Below are 18058 nucleotides of genomic sequence, written 5' to 3'. Positions count from 1 at the left end.
CGCATCCCAGGAAAAGAAACTGTGGGCATCACACACCAAACAAGACTGCTTCTGGGTCAGACATACCAGAAGGGAAACGTTTCCTGTTGACAATAAGGTTCTAGTTTCTCCCTCTGGCAATGTTTATTTTTCCAGGCATTTGTTGAAACCTCTGCTTCATGTCTTGTCCTACTGAGGACGGTGACTCAAGACACAAACTCACAGTTGATTTCAGCTACACACCTTCCTGCTAGCACTGGCCATTCAACCCATCCCGGGTACACTGTCAGATCCCAATCATGGCATAACATTTATTTTGGCTACCACCAAGGGTCTGTGCTTTATCCTGCTAGTTGTGCCCATCAAGTCTGGAAGGGAATTTAAATATAGGTTACTTCCAGAAGGGAAGCCTTTTATTTGTACAGTCCAGAGGGAGACACAAAACGTTTCTTTTTCCCCCACAAGTCATCATTTAGTCCATAAAAATGTGCATTTGGGAACCCCTCCTGTGCCTGGTCTCCCTGGGTCCCCTCCTCCCGTCTCTCCTCTGTCCCCAGTCCTGCCGAGGTCCTGGCACCATTTTTCTGTCTCTCTGCTTTCCACCCCCCAGGGTCCTGGCTCCAGGCTGAAATAGCCTATCCTCCAGGGTCTTCAGAGGGAAACATCCAGACAGGACGAACATGTGTTTCTCTTCCAGAACGGTGATGCGTTATTCTGCCGACAGTGCCTCAGTTTCCTCTTTGGGGAATTGCATCCGTGTCGAAAAGGACCAAGGCGGGTATGGGCAATCTCAACTTCTGATTCTGCTGATACCGCTTCAGCAACGTTCCATGCGGTGTGAGGCTGAAGGGGGCCATCATGGGATGGGAACGGGTGCAGCTTGCCCCGAGTAACAGGGAAGGGGAGTGGTCTCACGTCAAACCAGCTGAACAGAAGAGGGCGGTTACCGCATGCACGAGAATGTCTGCGTGATGCTGGTGAGAATGACTCCCAGACCTGATATTGTGCTGCAAGGTGACAGCGAATATGTGACAACTGCAGATGCACTCGTAAGAACTGCAGATGCTTTTGTAGTTCTTGAGTGTGATGATCGGGTGCTCACATGCATGGGTGAGATGTGCCACCCTCGAACCTCATTTTGAAGTCAGCACATTACTATCTGACATGAAAACCAAAACACTGTAGACGCTGTTCTCCTGAGGAAATATTGAGTTATAATTGTTGTTGACCAGTTTGGCATGGGACTAAGTCTTTTCCACCTTAATTTCTTCCCATGTGCCACAAGACCTTCAAGCCTTTGGTCAATACTCACTACTTCAAAGTTCAGAAAGGCCTTCTGTGAATCCAGGCTGCAGGCAAATACCCACAGAGCCAGCGTCACAGACTTGTGACCCGCAAAGTCACACGGGGCCCCACTCTTAGAAGGGCCCTGCACTTGTCACAATGCTCTGCCCACACCCGCTGGAAATTCAAAATACATTTTGAACAAAGGACCTACATTTTCATTTTGTACTGAGCCTGGCAAATTATGTAACCAGTCCCAAATTCCAAGGACAGCCACTGCGTTCTCAGACCTCACTTCTTTTTCCTTCCAATTAAAATAAAGTTTCAAGTCTGTTGCTGGTCATGGCAGAACCATCCGAAATCAGGAACTGAACTCAGAGCTGCAAGGTTGGTCTACCTGGAGGAGGAGTTCCTCTCCCTAGGCCAGGACTCTCTGGAAAAAGACTCTGGAGAAGAGGGTGGGGAGCTGTGGCGGGGCCCAGCTCTGCGCCTTCAGATATTTTAACTAGGAGTCAAGGAACCCTGCCATACCCCACAGTCTGGTGGCAATATTTGTCTCTCTGCCAGAAGCACAACTTAAATATCTCTATCTTCTGGTCCTTGGGAAGCTATTTCATTATGATCAATTTGGCCTGCATTTAATGGATAGTCCTATGCTCAGAAGAGTGTTGTATGAGCCCCAGTACAGAAGGGGCTAGTGGTAGAGTGTGAAGACACATTGTCCCACAGTTCTCAGGGACATTATTGGGACAACCGGGGCAATCTGAGTATAGACTGTATATTTGACACTATTCTTGTATCAATGTCTGTTTCATTGGGTGTGATGAGGCTCTTTCTGGTTATGTAGGAGGATGCTCCTTGTTTTGGTAGACACATTCTAAAGAATTTACAGGTGAAATTCTATGAAGTCTGCAACTTACTTTCAAATGTTCTGGGAGAAAATGATATATGTAATATATATATTTACATGCGAGTTTTCCTCTGAAATCTCTAGATTCTAAAGTCTAGATTCTCTAATAATGGATTTATTGTGCATTGTGCAACATTGGAGCTTTGAGGTTAGAGTAACCTCTATTTCATGCTGGCTTTCGTCCACGTTGGCTATGGAAGTTTGCAGTCATTTCTTTATTAATGAAAACTGACAAGTGGACACTATTACCACCTTGTATTGATCAGACTTTACCAGAGGAAATCCAGGATTCTTCGCATGGACAACTGTATCAATAAAAACAAATTCCCTCTGAGAAAATAAAAATAAGTAATAAAGACTCAGGCTGGGCATGGTGGTTCACACTTGTAATCCAGCAGTTTGGGACACTGAAAAAGGAGAATCACCTGAGCCCAGGAGTTCGAGACCAGCCCAGGCTATGAAGCAAGACTCCATCTCTACAAAAATAAAAATAAAGACTCTCTCTCTTTCTCACATAGCTTTATCTATCTAATGTATCTTATCTATCATCTATCTACTTACCCATCTATCTATCTATCTATCATCTGTCTGTCATCTGTCTATCATCTGTCTATAAAGAGAGAGAAGAGAGAGACAGATAAAGCAAATATGGAGAAATATTATTGATTGGTGAGACTGGTTGAAAGTGTATATATTTTTTCAATTTTTCTTTGGCTTGAAGTCCTTCTAAATAAAATGTTGGGAGGGAAAATACACTATTTCTCCCGATGAGGTTGTCATCACTGGGAGATAAGATGTCTATCATCTTACTTTGGGTTACCCCAGAAGTAGATCCTGAGATAAAGGTTCAAGTGCAACTTGTTTATTCAGTAAGTGATCCAGGAAACAGCAGTGGAAAAGTGAGGTAGGAGAAGGCAATCAATAAGGAGAATATCATCGAGTCCCTGCCATCTCTGAAAGTCAAGGGGACTTCACACCTGGGAAACTCTGGAGTCACATAGAATGTCTCAGGTGAGAGCTGGGGTATTTATACCCAGTGCAGTCACAGGATGGGGGCTACCCCCATGGGTATGGCAGCCAGAGAAGGCCCCGAGCAGTAGGTATTCGGGCCGAGCAGTAGTAAGGCCTGGCGTCTGCTCCAAAATATTCCACCCATTCATTCAATTGACTTCCACCTAGTGGACCCAGGTCCAGGACCTCACTAGGTGCTGGGGAAATAGTCCTCATGAAGACAGATACAACCTCTGCTCCCACAGGAGAATGAGAACAAGTGGGGAAAACAAACAAAAACCAGGTAAACAAAAATTGACAACAGAGGGGAGGTTACAGTTCACCTGGTCATCTAATCATTGAACTTTTAGTAAGCACCTACTGTGTGTTGGTCATAATTCCAGACAGAGGGAATATATAGATGAAACAAGAATTGTAAGTCCGTAAGCAATTCATGAATTTTTTTTTCTTGAATGAAAACAATCTAGTTGAAGTCCTCACAGCTCCAGAGGGGTGAGAGACTGAAATCCAGCTGCAAGGATATTTAAAGAACAGGCCCATTGCTTACATTTAGCTAGAAAAGCCCCTCTCTCCACCCCATCCACCATCCTCCCAGGGTGCTAACTCTAGCCTGAAAACTGATCCCGAGGACTGTCCTTCAATTAACTGAATTTCCTCCTGAAACAATGGCAGCAGAAGGGTACACTCTGGGCCAAGCATGGTGGCTCACGCCTGTAATCCCAGCACTTTGGGAGGCCGAAGCAGGCGGATCGCTTGATGCCAAGAGTTTAAGACCAGCCTGGCCAACATGATGAAACCCCATCTCTACTAAAACTACAAAAATTAGCTGAGTATGGCAGTACACGCCTGTAGTCCCAGCTACTTGGGAGGCTGAGGCAGGAGAATCACTTGAACCTGGGAGGACGAGGTTGCAATGAGCTGAGATTGTGCCACTGCACTCCAACCTGGGAGACAGGGCAAGACTCTGTATGAAAAAAAAAAAAAAAAAGCAAGGGCACACTCTGGCTCTGCTCTCAAGTCCCAAGCTCTTCTGGGTTTTGTGGTGCCTGTAAGAATCTTGACACTCCCCAGAGGAAAGAGGGCACCTGGGATCCACCTGTGAAAAATCACACTACCTCCCTTTCTGCCTGGCTACCTTGGAGACTCCCAAACGTTGCCCCCTTGTCATCTAAAATTAGAGACATCCACAAAATCTGGTTCAACTCCCTCCTGAACACTAAATGAATAATTTGTACTAGAGTCATCATTTAACTGATGATGGCAGTATGTTGTGTGATTTCAGCATCAAACACATTGCACTTCCGTCATCATGTCCATCGGGCAACAAAGACAGGGACGAGGTTACATCTCATCTCATGCCTCTCAGAGATAAGGCATGTGTTACAAACATCAAACGCTGAGCTTTGGGTAGTTGCTGCCATTTTTTATTTGTTTTTCTGTTTGTTTTGTTTTTAATGTCAGGCACAGTGGTTTAAGCCTATAGTCCCAGCTACTGTGGAGGCTGAGGCAGGAGGATCTTTGAAATCCTTGAGCCCAGGAATTCAAGGCTGCAGTGAGCTATGATGATACCACTGCACTCAAGCCTGAGCAATATAGCAAGACCCTGTCTCTAAAAAATTTAACTACCTGACAAGGGATCATGGAAGTGGTTTTCCCAGGGCAAGCCTTATCCATTGCACTTCAGATGTGCTGACCCCTGCAGTTTCCCCAAATGTGGGAAACTCGACTACATAATTTGTGGTAGTAGGGGACTGCGTTCATGCTCTCCCCTACTAGAAAATAAAAGTTAAAATTAAAAGATAAATAAATAAAAATTCCATTAAACTAAAAACAAAGAAATCCAAAGGCAAGAATTAGCAAAATTATCTGCTTTGAGAATTACACACCTATTGTTCTGAGCTGGTTTCTCCAACGTAGTGTGGAATGAATCCTTTTCTTTCAGTCAAGTCTCTATTGCTTTCCTATAACTTGGATGAGGGAGACTCACACTTTTTAAAAGGAAGGCCTAGGAAAGCTATCCATCTGGGCTGTGTGTGGTTCCTGAATGGTGCCAGGCTGGCAGTAGAAGCTGTGACCTGAAGGTTGGCTCAACCCCATTCTTCACTGGGCTGGCTTTGGGCAACCCACACCCACACCCTACATTGTTCTATGTTCAAGAGGTTCCTCAAAGCCTCTCATCTCTCTCTCCCCCTCTTTTTTTTTTTTTTTTTTTTTTTTTTGGTTTGAGACAGTCTCTCTCTGTCACCCAGGCTGGAGTGAAGTCACACAATCTCGGCTCACTGCAGCCTCCGCCTCCCAGGTTCAAGCAATTCTTGTGTCTCAGCCTCCAGAGTAGTTGACTACAGGCACATGCTACCACACCCGGCTAATTTTTCTATTTTTTGTAAAAACAGGGTTTCGCCATGTTGGCCAGGCTGGTCTCGAACTCCTGGCCTCAAGTGATCCGCCTGCCTCGACCTCCCAAAGTGCTGAGATTACAGGCATGAGCCACTGTGCCCAGCCTCTTTTCTTTCTCGTTTGCAAATAATCTTATCTCAGGGCCCTGTGGGCTCTGCATCTGTCTAGACTGTGCTCCTCATAGCTGGCCTCCAGCCGCTCCACACAGCAGTCACAGGGAGCCTCCTAAATGCACATGTACTGATGGGGGCTTCCCCATCAAGGCCATCAGCTGCTCCCTGTGCTCCCCAGGAGGAAGCCCATACTCCTTGACACAACATCAAAACTTCCACCAGGACCCCAGCTCTCTAGCCCCAGCCCTTTCTCTCCCTTCCTCCAACCCTGTATCCTGGCAAAGAGAATTACCTGCTGCACCTCTAACAGTCCAAGACACCTGCAAATACAGTTGCCTCTACCTGGAAAGGACTTCTTCCTTTTTCCCCCTCACCTTTCCAAACCCCTCTGTTCATGTAACCCATTTTCCCTCCTTTCTCTAGACTTTGCTTAGATGCCACCTCCTCTAGCTGGCCTTGCCTGACCCCTGACACTTGGGTGAGATGCTACCCGTGGGCTCCCCAATCACAGCAGCCAGGGATGGGTTTGTAGTTTTACCTGTGTCTCACAGAGCTCCCAATGTGGAACACAGGCTCAATAAATGTGTGAATGATATATGGATGAGTATGTGGATGGACGTTTGCTAGGCACTCAGTTGGCCACTGAAATGGGGTTGTTCTAGATCGGTGCTGTGTAAGTGGGGGCCACCAACTGATACTGCTTGTCCACTGGCTATGATCAATTTGCAACAAATTAAGTACAGACACTGAGCGTGTTTCAAAACGTGTAAAGCACTTTAACTGAGTGCTTTTATGTTTGCTGAATCTGATAATAAAAAAACACTGAGCTCATATTTTGTATGCCTTGGTTTTATTTTTTTCTATTAAATTATGTCAATTGTATTTTACTGTATTGGTCTTCAATGGATTAGAAATCTCAAAACTGGCTGGGTGCAGTAGCTCATACCTGTAATCCCATCACTTTAGGAGGCAGAGGCGGGTGGATCACTTGAGGTCAGGAGTTCGAGACCAGCCTGGCCAACACGGCAAAAGCCCCTCTCTACTAAAAATACAAAAATTAGCTGGGCGTGGTGGCAGGTGCCTGTAACCCCAGCTACTCGGGAGGCTGAGGCATGAGAATCACTTGAATCCAGGAGCTAGAGGTTGCAGCGAGCCAATATTGTGCCACGGCACTCCAGCCTGAGCAACAGAGCAAGACTCTGTCTCAAACAACAAAAAAAGAAATCTCAGAAACTGACCTTTTATCCCCAGATAATTTGAGAAGCACTGTTCTACACTGTTCCTAGGGCAACAAGACAAATGTGTGTGGGGTCTCAGTGTGTGTGTATGTGTGTATGTGGTGTTTGTGGAGTGGGGGACAACAGGAAAGGGAAGAATTTAGAAGGTAAACTTGGTTGACTCTGCATTTGCAGGGAAGCTTCTCCATATGATAACGTCAAAAGACTTTCTCAGAATCAAATACACCAGAATAAACAGCTTATAAATGGTCTTCTGAACCTGGTGTCCCCAAAGGGAGAATAAATTGCAGCTATTAAGATCATCCTATTCATCTAACTGACCGAGACAGCCCCATGCATGTGGGGGCCCATGCCATAAAAATGTGTCCCCCTCAAAAAACAAAACCCCAAAATTTTAATAAATGGTTATTTATTCTGAATGCAAAATAAATAAATAAAGCATCTTTCTCACTTACTTTGGAGACATGATTTTTAAATTTGTTTCCTAACTTTCCCCGATCTGGCTTCCATTAGAGAACTATTTCCCAAATTAACCTCTGTGCCCTCTGAAGTAAAGAATGCAAGAGATTTCTACCAGCTATTTTCTCCCATTTCAAACATGCTACGTGTGTTTAACAGGAGGCAGAGATTTCCAAGCTAGAAGTGGTAGTAAAGGGATCTTTTAGCAATGATTCTTTGAAAATCAGCAGTTTTTTTTTTTTTTTAATGACAGGCACCCCTTTCGCCCCAAAAGGTCTCTCATGTTGCTATCCTGAGCCAAATGTTTAATTGATGCTAAGGAATTTTACCTTCAATCACCTTCCAAGTGCTGAGCAAATGGAGTGCCAATAGGCTATGTGATGGGGGACCAGGGTAAAGATCGAACTTTATCTGTGCTCGTGAGGAGAGATCAGATAAGTCACCAGTGGCTTCAGCAACACTGACTTATCATTCTCCACACTTATGAACGAAAAGGTCAAAGCACACGGTGGTGAACATGCATTTGAGGCCCCAGAAACGGTTTTCTTAGCCATGGCCTCCGGAATCAAACACACTGGGTTCTTTGAAGGCAGAGCTAAACACATGTAGTGGAAAAGTTCAGGGTTCAGAGTGTAATTTCGAAAACAAAGAACCAAGTTTCCACCTTAAGCATCTAGGTAAATGGACACAGGCCAGGAGCTTAGAAGCAAAGGCACGTCTTTTCTGCACAGACTGCCAAAATGCCGCTGAATCTTCCTCGCGAGAGCCACACCCTAGGTCCACACCCTTCTACTTTCACTCTGGGCTTACTGTGAGGTTTGATTCAATCGATGGGAAAGCAACAAATGTGGCCCAGGCAAATATATATATATATATGTGTGTGTGTGTGTGTGTGTGTGTGTGTGTGTATATATATATATATATATATATATATATATATATATATGACAGGGTCTCACTGTGTTGCCCAGGCTGGAGTGCAGAGGCACAGTCTCGTCTCACTACAGCCTCAACCTCCCAGGCTCAAGTGATCCTCCCACCTCAGCCTCCCAAGTAGCTGGGACTACAGGCGTGGGCCACCATGACCAGCTAATTTTTCTATTTTTTTGTAGAGATGGAATTTTGCCATGTTGTCCAGCCTGGTCTCCAACTCCTAGGCTCAAGTGATCTACCCACATTAACCTCCCAAAGTGCTGGGATTACAGGAATGAATCACCGTGCCCAGCCCCCCAAGCAGAGCTTTGACTAGTACTGTGCCTTGGCACTTGCCCTTGTTTGCTGGTCGTTGGAACCCTGAGTCCACCACAGGAACAAGCCTGAGTTAGCCACCTGGAGGATGAGAGGCTACATGGAGCAGAGATGAGCCCTCCCAACTGAAGCCCTTCAGGACCAATTAGTCTGCTTAATGCCAGATAGGTGAGTAAGGCCATGCTAGATCATACAGCCCCAGCTGCCCACAGAGATCAGTCACATACCCCACACAAGAGGAGCCACCCAGTTGACCCACAGGATCATGACAAATCATAACTGTTGGTCATTTTAAGCCTATGATAAGGTAGTTTGCTACACAGGAAAAGCCAACTGATATGCATTCATTCATTTATTCATTCATCCACTTATTTAGCAAATATGTATTGAGAGCCTGCTGTTGGCTCATTGTGCTAGGCAGAAAGGCAACTGAAAGGGGCCATGAGCTCCTTGAAGCCAAGGATATAGCTTATTTGTCTCTGTTTTCCAGGCCTGGCACATTCCAGCATACATATATATAGGAGGTGCTCAAAAACTTTATCTAATAAACACACGAATTGGAATTAATCCCAAAGGGGACAATTATAGATCTCAAGCTTTAAAAGTGCAGATTGCTTGACTCAGCAATTCATCTTCCGAGAATTTAATGTAAGGAAATATTTTCAGGATGTGTGCAAAATATTTAATTACAAGAATGTCCTATCATAGCCTGGTTTACAGTGGCTTCATTGGATTTGGTTGAAAACACAATGGTGGCAATAGCAGTGTAGTCTCTGTGACAATTTGGTTGAAAAGAATATTGCAATCATGGGTGCAGGTAATTTCAATCCCCTGTGGAGTAGCTTTATGACCTTTTTGTTCCTTTAGACAAAAAAAAAAAAAGTAAATATGTTTCAGAATTTGGGGATTTTATTTTCCTCTACATTTAAAATTTCTAATTCCCTTTCAGACAATTAAATATGCTCTGGGCTGTTAATAAGAAGAAGCAAAAAGATTGTTTTATGTCTATCAATAGGGAGTTGGTGAAAGGACAGAGCAAGCATACGATGGGTGTGCCTCATTTTAAGGAATATGGTAGAGAAAGGATAGAGTGTATGCCTCTGTTTACATCAAAAGGTGGTCATTATGTCCATCAGGGTTCTCTAGGGAAACAGAATTCAGAAAGACAGAGAGAGATTTTAAGGAATTGGCTTACATGATTGGCGGAGACTGTCACATCTGAAATTTGTAGGGTAGCCTGGCAGGCTAGAAACTCAGACAAGAGCTGATGTTATAGCCCAGTCTGAAATCTGCAGGCTGTCAGGTTGGAAACTGAGGAAGATTTCCATGTTCCTTCTTCTCCAGGAAACCTCAGTTTTGGCTCTAAGACCTTCACATGATTGGATGAAGCCCACCCACATCATCAAAGGTAATCTCCTTTATTTAAAGTCAGCTGATTGTAGATGCACATTTCTTCTGTGACATACCTTCATAGCAACATCTAGATTGGTGTTTGGCCAAACAACTGTGCACCATAACCTAGCCAAGGTAATGCATAAAATTAAACCATCGCTGTCGTAAGTTGGAAAAAAAAAATCAGACTACAAAATAGAATAATTTGGTTCTATTTTTAAAGAGGGAAAGTATAACATATATCTATAGAAAAGAAATTAGGAAAGGTCCGCACCAGTGTGTTAACAGTGATCGTCTCTGGGAGGGTCTGATTGCTGGTCTCTCTCCTCTCTGCTGGTCTGGTTTTCCTGTTTTGCCTGAAAAGAGAAAGCCTTGCTATTGAAAGAAAACAAATACATAAAAGGAACAAAGAATTAAAGAACCTTGTCAATGCCCTTCAGCCAAAGACCACCCAGGAACACACCTGTTATTGAGCAAGTTGGTTTTGTTACTGGTGGAAACTAGAGAGCATAAATACCTTGGGGAACTGTGGGAGTTTCCGTAGAGGGTGTTAGAAAGAATCTAGTACAGGATTTGGGCTTTGGTTGAGTAATCTGGGGGAAGGCTCAAGGAAACAGGCTCACTCTAGATTCAGTGCTGTCAGAAAGCAGCCACAATTCTAGAATTCAGTATTACTATAAGTCTTATGCATACAGAAGGCAAACTAAATCAAGGATAAAGCTGTAATTGACAAAGCAGCAGCAGTCACTGGTGTTAGGTGAGAAAAAGAGATGTTTGGTATCTTATGGGTTACATAATGACCTTCTTTTTCAGTTTACTTTATCCTGGTTGCAGAGTGACCTTGTCTGTGTTCTGTGAGATTGTGTCTGTCCAACAGCAGAACACCATGGCCCTGCTGTGAGTATCAGACTGGTTCCCGGGTGCCAGAGGTTAACTTTTTTTTTTTTTTTCTCTACCTGGATAGGGATAATACTAGGAACTTTACTGGCACTAAAAAAAAAAAAAAAGTCTGGAGAGATTTTATTTTCTGTAACTGATTCTTCCTCTGTTTACTCAGCCATGTTTTCCTGAAAGTACTAATTTAGCAAGCTGAACCAGAATTAGTTTTTCAATCACTAGTGCACATATCATAAATTTTGAACATTCTATCCAAGACAAGAAATGGTGAACACTAGGGTCATTTCCATCTTTTAGGCGATAGTTGCCTCAGTTGCTTCCTTGCTAGTCTAATCCCAAACCAGAGCATAATTTTTTTTTTTTTTTTTTTTTTTTTTTAAGACAAAGTCTCACTCTGTTGCCCAGGCTAGAATGCAGTGTGGCACAATGTTGGCTCACTGCAACCTCTGCTTCCCAGGTTCAAGTGATTCTCCTGCCTCAGCCTCCCAAGTAGCTGGGATTACAGGTGCGTGTCATCATACCCGGCTAATTTTTGTATTTTTAGTAGAGATGAGGTTTTGCCATGTTGGCCAGGCTGAGTTCGCTGTTGCCCTCATCCAAGCTTATGTCTTCACACTTTTAGTAAGCCTTTACCTACACGACAATACATAATGACCCACCAGACACACGCCTACCACATAGTTAAACCCAGCTCTTGGCCATTAACAGGAGCTCTCTCAGCCCTCCTAATAACATCTGGCCTAGTTATATGATTTCACTTTAAATCCACTACCCTACTAACCCTGGGCCTACTAACCAGCACACTGACTATAGACCAGGCTGGTCTCGAACTCCTAGCTTCAGGTGATCCGCCCATCTCAGCTTCCCAAAGTGCTGGGATTACAGGCGTGAGCCACCGCACCCAGTCACCAGGGCATAATTGATTGGAAATAGGGAGGTGTTGAAAAGAAGAAAACAAAACTTAAGATTTTTTTTTTAAATGATGATTTTGCTGAAAGATGCATAAAAAGTTGGAAAATCATTCCAGGCAAAATTTCCCCTTGGCAAACAAAAATTTCCTCTTTGTATAAACATAGTGACTGAGAACTTTCATTATCAACGAATTCAGCATTCCAACGATACTGACAGCTTAATCAATTTGCTTCCGGCCAAATTGCTCTTGACCAAATTGTCTGCTATGATATATAACAGTAAAACACTGGAAATAACCTAAACATCCAACAAGAAGGTTACTGAAGAAAGCCAAATAAATCATGGTTCATCAATACAATAAATGTCATGCATTCACTTAAAGCAACATACATATACATTTCTTTTGAAAAGAGTAAATAGATGCTTCTAAACATTTAGGAAAAGAGCTACATTTATAAATAAGCCCAATTTAGATTTGGTTGTTGTTTTTTGTTGCTTTGTTTTTTGTTTTGTTTTTTTGAGACAGGATCTCATTCTGTCACCCAGGCTGGAGTGATCATGGATCACTGCAGCCTTGAACTCCTAGGCTCAAGCGATCCTCCTACCTCAGCCTCCTGAGCAACTGGGACCACAGGCATGCATCAGCAAGCTCAGCTAATTTTTAAATTTTTTGTAAAGACAAGGTCACACCAGGTTGCCAATACTGCTCTCAAACTCCTGGGCTCAAGCAGTCCTCCTCCCTTGGCCTCCCAAAGCATGGGATTACAGGTGTAAGCCACCACATTGGCCCCAATTTAATTGCAACCATACAGCAAGTTCTAGGAATTTAACCATAGAGATAGATCCTCTTTTCTCTGAAATATGACCCACCTTTCACTGTTTGTTCAGTTCACCAAACCTAGTATTTCCTAACTATTCTTTGCTTGGTTTTTTTGGAATATAGGAATCAAGTGGAAAGCAAATCTACTCATTTCTAAACTGGCAGGGGTGGCTGGGTGTGGTGGCTCATGCCTGTAATCCCAACATTTTGGGAGACCGAAGTGGGAGGACTGCTTGAGCCCGAGAGTTTGAGACCAGCCTGAGCAACACAGTGAGATCCCGTCTTCATTTTTAAAATAAAAAAATAAAATCGCAGGGGTGATTCTAACGATATAGCACCTGGTCCAATGTCCAGGAAATAGAGGCTGAAATGTCAGCTCATGTCAACCCAGGAACAGAGCACTTTCTCCATGAGAAAGATTTTACTCCTTAACTAAGCCATGGTACCTTCCTTCTCCTGGACTTTGCTTAAAAAATTTTTTTTGAACAGCTCTATTGAGGTATAATTAACATACAGTAAACTGCACATATTTAAGGCATGCAATACAATGAGTTTTGATTTATTCATGCATCGGTGTGATTATAACCACAATCAAGGTAATGAACATAGCCATTCCCCCCAAAAGTTTCCTTGTGTGTCTTCTAATCCTTCTGATATGGTTTGGCTGTACCCCCACCCAAATCTCATCTTGAATTGTAGCTCCCACGATTCCCACGTGTTGTGTGAGGGACTGTGTGGGAGATAATTGAATCATGGGGGTGGTTTCCCCCATATTGTTGTCGTGGTAGTGAATAAGTCTCATGAAATCTGATGGTTTTATAAGGGGAAACCCCTTTTGCTTTGCTCTCATTATTTCTTTTGCCTGCTGTCATGGAACATGTGCCTTTCATCTTCCACCATGACTGTGAGGCCTCCCCAGCCATGTGGAACTGTGAGTCCGTTAAATCTCTTTCTTCTTACAAATTACTCAGTCTTGAATATGTCTCTATCAGCAGTGTGAGAACAGACTAATACACCTTCCTTTCCACCTCTTCCCAATCTCCCCTTTGGGCAACCACTGCTTTCTGTCACTATAGATTAGGTTCTATTTTCTAGAGTTTTGTATTGTCAGCATCAGTAACTTATTCCTTTTGACTGCTGAGTAGCAGGACACTGTATGGATGCACAACGTTTTGTTTATACATTCAGTGACTGATGGGCACTTGAATTGTTTTCGGTTTGGGGCAATCACACATAAAGCTGCTATAGACAAACATTCTCGAGCAGGTCTTTGCATGGATGTCAACTTTCCTTTCTCTCCGGTGAATATGTAGGAGTAGAATGGCTGCATCAAATGGTAAGTTTAACTTTTTAAGAAACTGCCAAACTGCTTTCCAAAGTGCTTGCACCATTTAATGTTCCCATTAGCAGTGAGTGAGCGTCTGGACTTTGTTTTCAACCCAGAGAGAAGCCTGGGTTCTGAGGACGCCAGAACCTGGGAGCTTCTACGGAGGGCCACACTTCACATGGGCCACACTTTACATAGGCATCTTTAGGAGAGGACTCTGGAAGAGGTGGGGGACACAGCGCTTGGGTGGGAATCAGCCACAGTCCACCAGGAAATGGGGGAGGCCGGTTTAGTCTGAGAGCTAGTGGGCTCTGAATCTATTCCACACTTTCTTTGTCCCAGCCTGGGGAGTGGGGGTGGAAGTAGAGGAGGAAAAGAATTTCAATGAGCTGCTTTTGACTTGATGCAATTTTGTTGGTTTCAATAACTATTTGTTGAAATAATCTGTGCCAAAGGAGGCCAAAAGGGAAGAGGCATAGGACTGGGGTTCAAAGAGGAGACCCTAAAGAGTCCATGGACGAGGAGGGAGAGTGGGAGAGGCTTTGCAGGGCAGACAGTGATTCTCGTTTTACAAAATGCCCAGTATCGAGATTGCTGCAGTGTTTTCAGTGCGGAGGAAATGACATTCCTAAGGCTTGCATTCTAGATCCTGCGAAAACAAATTGCCCTTTTAGTCTCACAGTTAGAGAGATATTTGGTGTCTCTTGAACATGTGGTCAGAGGGTTTTCTGATGGGAATCCTTGGTTGTTTTTAACAAAATAAGCCAGATCCAGAGGCTACGTGACAGGACCCAGGCACCTCTCAGGCTGTCTTCTCACGGCTTGTCTTCTTTCCTGGCCTAATTTCTAGACTCTCTGCACCTGTGGTCTCTGTTTCACTCCAGCATCACCTTTTCAGCTTCTGCCATTAATTGGACTCATTGAATGCACTGGACTCATTGAATGCACTGGGCTCATGCCAGCTTTCTAGTTGCTGAATCCAATGGTATTTTCTCAGATCTTGTTCTCCTGCTCTCATGGCACCATTTTGATATGGAAGATGGGCAGGCAAGTGCTGGGAAGGGAAGGGAAGGACATGGTCTCTGGCTAGGGCTCCACCTCCGAGCCTGTGCCTACGGACCTAGGTGAAGACAGGCACTCCTGCCTTCATGCACAAATGTTGCATTTCCCAAGACCACCCTGGCAGGCCACGCCCCCATCCTGTGCCTGTAAATAAACTCAGACCTTAGTGGGTATGCATACAAGAAGCCGCTGAGCATTGAGAGGAACACACCGGCTGAAGAACACACAAGCAGCTGGACGTCAGGAGCACACTGACAGGCACCGGCAGGCTGGCAGGCCATCGAGCAGTGCAACAACACAGAGTCTGGCTGCGGCAGTTCGAGGAGAGCCCCGCTGCTGAGTGGCCTGACCCTAGAGGAAAACCACCTTTCCATTCCATCTCCCTTTGGCTCCCCCATCTGCTGAGAGCTACTTCCACTCAATAAAACCTTGCACTCCTTCTCCACGCCCACATGTGATCTGATTCTTCCAGTACACCAAAGCAAGAAACCCTGGGATACAGAAAGCCCTCTGTCCTTGTGATAAGGCAGGGGGCCTAATAGAGCTGACTAACACAAGCCACCTACAGATGGCAAAACTAAAAGAGCACCCTGTAACACACACCCACTGGGGCCTCAGGAGCTATAAACATTTACCCCCAGATGCTGCCGTGGGGTCGGAGCCCCACAGCCTGCCTATCTGCCTGCTCCTCCCAGAGGTTTGAGCAGCGGGGCACTGAAGAAGCGAGCCACACACGCCCTGTGAGGGGGACAAGGGAACTTTTCCCATTTCAATATGGTCTTCCCACTCATCTCCTCTTTCTAGACAGCTCTCCTGCCTAGGTCTCCATGGCGCTGTTCTACCTAGCTGTCCTGCCGCAAGTCGACTTCCCTGGGAAGCTGTCTCTGAGATGGGGATGATCAGGGAGTGCTCCCATCATCACTGGAGGAAGCAGAGAGGAAGCAAGACCGGGAGGGAGAAGCTGAGCTGTGGAACAGTCTCAGGGAGGCAGAAGCTGAGCTGTGAAACAGTCTCAGCAAAGGCCACAGCCAGCTCCACAGGGACAGGCATTCGGGGCACTGAGTTGGAGCAAAAGAATCAGGTCTTTACACACCCCATTGATCAGTCGCTGGATGTGGGCTCCCTGGAAGTAGGCAGGGCTTTGGGCAAGGTGGTGTTCTTTAGCCACAGGCCATTCCAACAGCATTGTCAGCAGCTGGGGGAGTCAGTCCCTCCCCAAAAGGGGATCTGGGCAGCACACTACAGTGTCCACCACACCCTCCTTCTCTCCAGCTGCTCCTTCCCTGGCGCAGGTGACCACTTTCCTCTGGCCTCAGGCTATGGCCTTCTGCTCTTCTCTATTTACAATCTCTTTTGTAAAACACTAATAAAGTATTTTATTTACACTTTATACAAGAACAGTAACTAGCATTTATTGGGTGTGTCTTGTGAGTAGATGCCAGGCACTGTGCTAGGCACTGCCGATATATTATCTCATTTAAGTTCCCAGAAACCCACTGGCATTAGGGGATATGAAAACTCTTTATTACAGCCAAGGAAAGTGCCAGAAAAGTCTTCTTAAAAAAACAAAGCAAATTCCTGTTTCTGCCATGTCACCTCCCTCCTAGCTCAAGGACCTTTGATGGCTCCCAATTACTGTTGGAATAAAAGTCCAGACTCCTAAGTCAGCATCCAAGGTCCTCCACAACCTGCCCTGAGCCTCCCTTTTTACAATTCTTCCCTTTTCCACTCCTGCCAAACCGAGCCCTTCACTAGGACCTTCACCTGGCCTGCTCCAGCCTGCTCCCAGACTAGCTTGGCTTAGCTCCTAACTATGCCTGTCCCTTCCTTCGACAGCCATTCATTCACGTATCCATTTACTCATTTATTGTAGACCTAACATATACCAGGCTGTGTGCTGGGCGTTGGGGATACAATGCTGAACAGACACAGCCTGTCCTCCCCTTCAGAATCTTAAAATTGTGCAAGAAAGACAAATGTTATTCAAACTTGACAAATTTTCAGAGTTATTTATTTATTAATTATTATTATTTTTTGAGACAGAATCTTGCTTTGTCACCCAGGCTGGAGTGCAGTGGAGCAATCTCAGCTCACTGCAACCTCCACCTCCCACATTCAAGCGATCCCCTGCCTTAGTCTCCCAAGTAGCTGGGATTGCAGGTGCTTGCCACCATGCCCAGCTAATTTTTGTATTTTTAGTGGATATGGGGTTTCACCATGTTGGGCAGGCTGGTCTCGAACTCCTGACCATGGGTGATCCACCCACCTCGGCCTCCCAAAGAGCTGGGATTACAGGTGTGAGCCACCATGCCCAGTCTCAAATAGTTATTGAATTCCAGCTTTGACTCAGTGCTAAGAGGGGAGCATCAAGGAGTGTTGAAAGCTTTTAAAAGGGAATGCTGAGGACCCTTGGCGAGCCAAGTGCTCTTCCAGTGCCCGTGGATGTGGCTGTGTATCTCAGTCGCTTCCCCACTTCCTTCGTGGGGCCTAACATAAGTGTTTCTCCTTTTCAGCTCTCCCCTTTTTCCTCTTAATGTCTACATTGCCTGTTGCCTGAGCTACTCAATCCTATGCAGCTTTGCTTTCTTAATGTAAAGGGCTGTCGTCTCTCAGGTACATTTTGAGTCTTATGAATGACAGTTATCACTGATTTGAGGACGTATCCTGTGCCAAGCAGTCTCTATGTTCTTGCACTGTTCAGCAATTACAATATCCCCACAACCATCCTTCTTCTTCTCATGATCCCATCGTCTTAGTCCCAGCAGAAGCAACCCCGAGACAGGGACTCAGAGCACATGGTTTACTTGGCAGTTTAAAGAAACTGCCAAGGTCGGTGGGGAGGTCAGGGAAGGGAAGGTGTATTATCAGGCAAGTTCACCCTGGGGGAAAACCAGAGCCAAATGCCGCTGGGGAGATTCTGGGAAATGTCATAGAATACGTCTCAGAATCACTGTACCCAGGGGGTGAAGGAATTGGGGTACTTATTCACCAATTCCCACCAGACGCTGG

The 18058-nt window shown here is 45.0% G+C and overlaps 1 non-coding gene and 1 pseudogene across 1 annotated transcript; both read left to right on the top strand.

Annotated features, from left to right (window-relative positions):
- Nucleotides 1–1041: 1041 nt before the first annotated feature.
- Nucleotides 1042–1144, top strand: LOC119626091 (small nucleolar RNA U13). Its single transcript, XR_005242280.1, has one exon. It is a non-coding gene; the product is annotated as a small nucleolar RNA U13 (small nucleolar RNA).
- Nucleotides 1145–4802: 3658 nt separating this feature from the next.
- Nucleotides 4803–4956, top strand: LOC119626112 (U1 spliceosomal RNA; annotated as a pseudogene).
- The last annotated feature ends 13102 nt before the right edge of the window (nucleotides 4957–18058 follow it).

Source organism: Chlorocebus sabaeus, chromosome 22 (assembly GCF_047675955.1).
Source record: "Chlorocebus sabaeus isolate Y175 chromosome 22, mChlSab1.0.hap1, whole genome shotgun sequence".
NCBI lineage: Eukaryota > Metazoa > Chordata > Mammalia > Primates > Cercopithecidae > Chlorocebus > Chlorocebus sabaeus.
Note: the sequence above shows the minus strand (reverse complement) of the source record. Positions and strands in the feature narration are given on the sequence as shown.